Raw genomic sequence first — 6,022 nt, 5'->3', positions numbered from 1 at the left:
CGAGCAGGGTCTATTCTTCGTTGTGGTGTGCGGGCTGCTCACTGCGGTGGCTTCTCTTGTTGTGGAGCACAGGCCTAGAGCACACGGGCTTCAGTAGTTGCAGTGCATGGGCTCAGTAGTTGCAGTGCATGGGCTCAGTAGTTGCGGTGCACGGGCTTAGCTGCTCCGCGGCACGTGGGATCTTCCCAGACCAGGGCTTGAACCCGTGTCCCCTGCATCAGCAGGCGGATTCTTAACTACTGCGCCACCAGGGAAGTACCCCGTATCAGTTTAAAATGACACAAGAAAAGTAATTTCTTCCAATATTTTTTTAAAAACTATTATGGAAAATTTTAAACAAAGAAGTAGAGAGAATAACCCTTTTGTTTCCATTATGAACCCTGTGTACTCACTACTGAATTTTAGCAGTCATTATCCTCCCCATATTCACAATATTTATTTATTTGGGGTTTTTTTCTGGAATAATTTAGAGCAAGTCCCAGATATGTCATTTTGTGGTAAAGATTTTTTTCTTTAAATATATCCACCATACCATTATCACATCTACTAATATTAATTCCTGAATACCATCAAATTCCCAGGCTTAATTCAAACTTTCCTGTCTTAAAACAGTTGGTTTGAATCAAGATCATGAGGTACATATTTGATTATGTCTCTTAAGACTTTTAGTCTTTTTTTAAATTAATTTATTTATTTATTTATTTATTTATTTTTGGCTGCGTCGGGTCTTCATTGCTGCGGGCTTTCTCTAGTTGCGGCGAGTGGGGGCTACTCTTCGTTACAGCACGTGGGCTTCTCATTGCGGTGGCTTCTCTTGTTGAGGAGCACGGGCTCTAGGCACATGGCTTCAGTACCTGTGGCACACAGGCTTCAGTAGTTGTGGCTCGTGGGCTCTAGAGCTCAGGCTCAGTAGTTGTGGCGCATGGGCTTAGTTGCTCCGCGGCATGTGGAATCTTCCCAGACCAGGGATTGAACCCGTGTCCCCTGCATTGGCAGGCGGATTCTTAACCACTGCACCACCAGGGAAGTCCCGACTTTTAGTCTTTGATAGTCTACCTTCCCTCTTACACACTTGTTTTATTGATTTTTTTAATAAGCATTCTTTCTTTCCTTCTTTTTCTTTTTGGCTGTGTTGCGTCTTCGTTGCTGCGCACAGGCTTTCTCTAGTTGCAGTGAGAGGGGGCTACTGTTCGATGCAGTGCACAGGCTTCTCATTGCAGTGGCTTCTCTTGTTGAGGAGCACGGGCTCTAGGCGTAAGGGTTTCAGTAGTTGTGGCGCACGGGCTTAGTTGCATGCACAGCATGTGGGACCTTCCCGGACCAGAGTTTCAACCTGTGTCCCCGGCATTGGCAGGCGGATTCTTAACCACCCTGCCACCAGGGAAGTCCCTTGTTTTTTTTTTTTTTTTTTTTTTTTTTTTTTTTTTTTTTTTTTTTAAACATCTTTATTGAAGTATAATTGCCTTACAATAGTGTGTTAGCTTCTGCTTTATAACAAAGTGAATCAGTTATACATATACAATATGTTCCCATTTCTCTTCCCTCTTGCATCTCCCTCCCTCCCACCCTCCCTATCCCACCCCTCTAGGTGGTCACAAAGCACCGAGCTGATCTCCCTGTGCTATGCGGCTGCTTCCCACTAGCTATCTATTTTACATTTGGTAGTGTATATATGTCCATGACACTCTCTTACCCTGTCCCATCTCACCCCACCCCCTCCCCATATCCTCAAGTCCATTCTCTAGTAGGTCTGTGTCTTTATTCCCGTCTTGCCACTAGGTTCTTCATGGCCTTTTTTTTTTTTTTCCTTAGATTCCGTATATATGTGTTAGCATACTGTATTTGTTTTTCTCTTTCTGACTTACTTCACTCTGTATGACAGACTCTAACTCCATCCACCTCATTACAAATACCTCCATTTCATTTCTTTTTATGGCTGAGTAATATTCCATTGTATATATGTGCCACATCTTCTTTATCCATTCATCTGTCGATGGACATTTAGGTTGCTTCCAGGTCCTGGCTATTGTAAATAGAGCTGCAATGAACATTGTGGTACATGACACTTTTTGACCTATGGTTTTCTCAGGGTATATACCCAGTAGTGGGATTGCTGGGTCGTATGGTAGTTCTATTTGTAGTTTTTTAAGGAACCTCCATACTGTTCTCCATAGTGGCTGTATCAATTTACATTCCCACCAACAGTGCAAGAGTGTTCCCTTTCCTCCACACCCTCTCCAGCATTTATTGTTTCTAGATTTTTTGATGATGGCCATTCTGACCGGTGTGAGATGATATCTCATTGTAGTTTTGATTTGCATTTCTCTAATGATTAATGATGTTGAGCATTCTTTCATGTGTCTGTAGGCCATCTGTATATCTTCTTTGGAGAAATGTCTATTTAGGTCTTCTGCCCATTTTTGGATTGGGTTGTTCGTTTTTTTGTTATTGAGCTGCATGAGCTGCTTGTAAATCTTGGAGATTAATCCTTTGTCAGTTGCTTCATTTGCAAATATTTTCTCCCATTCTGATGGTTGTCTTTTGGTCTTGTTTATGGTTTCCTTTGCTGTGCAAAAGCTTTTAAGTTTCATTAGGTCCCATTTGTTTATTTGTGTTCTTATTTCCATTTCTCTGGGAGCTGGGTCAAAAAGAATCTTGCTGTGATGTATGTCATAGAGTGTTCTGCCTATGTTTTCCTCTAAGAGTTTGATAGTGTCTGGCCTTACACTTAGGTCTTTAATCCATTTGGAGTTTATTTTTGTGCATGGTGTCAGGGAGTGTTCTAATTTCATACTTTTACATGTAGCTGTCCAATTTTCCCAGCACCACTTATTGAAGAGGCTGTCTTTTCTCCACTGTATATGCTTGCCTCCTTTATCAAAGATAAGGTGACCATATGTGTGTGTGTTTATCTCTGAAGTCCCTTGTTTTTAAATTTATTCAATTTGTTGGGGAAATTAGGTTATTTGTCCTATGAAACCGGATTACTTCTTGGTGTTTTGGTGCGCTTTTTTAAACTTCTTTTTCTATTCCCTGTATTTCCTGTAAACTGCTGGTTAGAGCTAAGGCTTAATTAGATTTGAGTTCAATTTGGAGGAATCATAAATACTTATAGAAGGTGCTTTGTAGTTCCTATTGCATCACCTCAAGAAGTATACCACGTCTGATTATCTCACTTTTTTTTTATTATCTCACTTTTAATGGTACTAAGATTGATGGGAGGTTCAAATGGTATATGCCTCATTAAAAGTTATGGTATATGATTCCCTCATTAAAAAGTTCAACATCTTTTTAAAAAGTAGTTGTTATAAACAAACAACCCAATCAAAAAATGGGTGGAAGATCTAAAAAGACATTTCTTCGGCTTCCGTGGTGGTGCAGTGGTTGAGAATCTGCCTACCAATGCAGGGGACATGGGTTCGATCTCTGGTCCGGGACAATCCCACATGCCGCGGAGCAACGAAGCCTGTGCGCCACAACTACTGAGCCTGTGCTCTAGAGCCCGCGAGCCACAACTACTGAGCCCATGTGCCACAACTACTGAAGCCCGTGCGCCTAGAGCCCGTCTCCGCAACCAGAGAAGCCACCACAATGAGAAGCCCGCACACTGCAACGAAGAGTAGCCCCCACTCACCACAACTAGAGAAAGCCCGCGCACAGCAACGAAGACCCAACACAGCCAAAAATAAATAAATAAATAAATTTATTAAAAAAAAAAAAAAAGACATATCTTCAGGGAGTTCCCTGAGGGGTCCTGTGGTTAGGACTTGGCGCTTTCACTGCCGCGGCCCTGGGGTTCGATCCCTGGTCATGGAACTAAGATCTTGAAAGCTCTGCGGCACGGCCAAAAAAAGAAAAAAAGAAAAGAAAATGAAAGCAGTTCTGAAGGCAAAATTCTATGTATAGTGTGTATATGTTCTTTAAAAAAATTTAAAAATTTAAACATAAAATAAAGAGACATTTCTCCAAAGAAGACATACAGATGGCCAAAAGGCACATGAAAAGATGCTCAACATCGCTAATTATTGCAGAAATGCAAATCAAAACTACAATGATAACCTCACACTGGTCAGAATGGCCAACATCAAAAAAAAATCTATAAATAATAAATGCTGGAGAGGGTGTGGAAAAAAAGGAACCCTCCTACACTGTTGGTGGAAATGTAAATTGGTACAGCCACTATGGAGAACAGTATGGAGGTTCCTTAAAAAACTAAAAACAGAACTACCACATATGATCCTGCAATCCCACTCTTGGGCATATACCTGGAGAAAACTGTAATTTGAAAACATACATGCACCCCAATGTTCACTGCAGCACTATTTACAGTAGCCAAGATATGGAAGCAATCTAACTGTCCATCAACAGATGAATGGATAAAGATGTGGTATATATATACAATGGACTATTACTCAGCCATAAAAAAGAACAAAATAATGCCATTTGCAGCAATGTGGATGGACCTAGAGGTTATCATACAAAGTGAAGTAAGCCAGACGGAGAAAAGACAAATATCATATTATATCACTTATATGTGGAATCTAAAAAAATGATACAAATGAACTTATTTACAAAACAGAAATAGACTCACAGTCATATAGTTTTGCAACTTGTAGTTACCAAAGGGGAAAGGGGGGGAGGGATAAATTAGGAGTTTGGGATTAAAATATACACACTACTATATATAAAATAGATAACCAACAAGGACCTACAGGGAACCATACTTAATATCTTGTAATAACCTATAATAGAGAATGTACAAAAAGAATATATATTTTTGAATCATTTCGCTGTACACCTGAAACTAACACAACATTGTAAACCAACTATATTTCAATAAAAATTTTTTTAAAAAGTACGTGTTATATATGTTTAGCTCTATCAATAGCAGACACAGTCAAATCTTGAAATCTTGCCCTGGGGTAGCGATCTTCATAAAAATGTTTTTCAATTACCTTTCCTAACATAAAACTGTGGTTGAAGGTTCACATCAACCTTTTCATCACAAAGTATTATGGAAAAAAAATTTTATGAGGAAACTAAGTTTAAAATTGCAAAATACAAATAAAGCTCATATTCACCTCAGAAATTACCACCATGATTGGGAACTAAGTAGATAGATTTGGGAGGTTTTGGCTATGAAGATATAAGGAAATATCTAAGTCAAAGATTAGAGAATTAAGGGGTCTTCCCTGGTGGCGTAGTGGTTAAGAATCCGCCTGCCAATTCAGGGCACACAGGTTTGAGCCCTGGTGGGGGAAGATCCCACATGCCGCAGAGCAACTGAGCCCGTGCGCCGCAACTACTGAGCCCAGCCCACGTGCCACAACCACTGAAGCCTGCACACCTAGAGCCCATGCTCCACAACAAGAGAAGCCACTGCAATGAGAAGCCAGTGCACCGCAACAAAGACTAGCCCCCCACTCGCTGCAACTAGAGAAAGCCCGCGTGCAGCAACAAAGACCCAATGCAGCCAAAAATAAATAAATTAATTAATTAATTAAAAAAAAAAAGATTAGGGAACTAAGTCAAATAATGCTTAGTTCCCTAAGATTAGTAGGGAACTAAGCATTATTAAAAATAAAATTGACACAGTTGTCTCAGGGAGGAGTGAAGCAAGGAACTGCGACTTTTCATTATAACCCCATCTGTGCATATATTACTTCAACAGTATTACATAGGGCAGAGAAAAGTAAGAGTGCGGAAAACATTCAAAATAAAAAGCCTACTAATTATGTAGGCGATTCCAGTTTTTTCTGTTCCATCAGAATCCACTTGGAAAATATATAAAGGGACCAAGGTCAATAAAAGCTTATCTGGTGACTGAAAATCTTCAAAAGGACTGACGCGTTGGAAGGAGTCTGAAGTTCGGAGGTCTGGCGGGCATTCGGTTCGAAGACGCGGAGGGTCACAGCCCGGACGGCCCGCGTTGCTAGGCCGGGGCCACCACAAAACCTCGCTGGGGGCGGGTCCACTTGACGTCACAGAGACGCTCCTCCTCCTTACGTCGCGCACTCGGGGG

This window comes from Balaenoptera musculus, chromosome 9 (assembly GCF_009873245.2).
Source record: "Balaenoptera musculus isolate JJ_BM4_2016_0621 chromosome 9, mBalMus1.pri.v3, whole genome shotgun sequence".
NCBI lineage: Eukaryota > Metazoa > Chordata > Mammalia > Artiodactyla > Balaenopteridae > Balaenoptera > Balaenoptera musculus.
Note: the sequence above shows the minus strand (reverse complement) of the source record.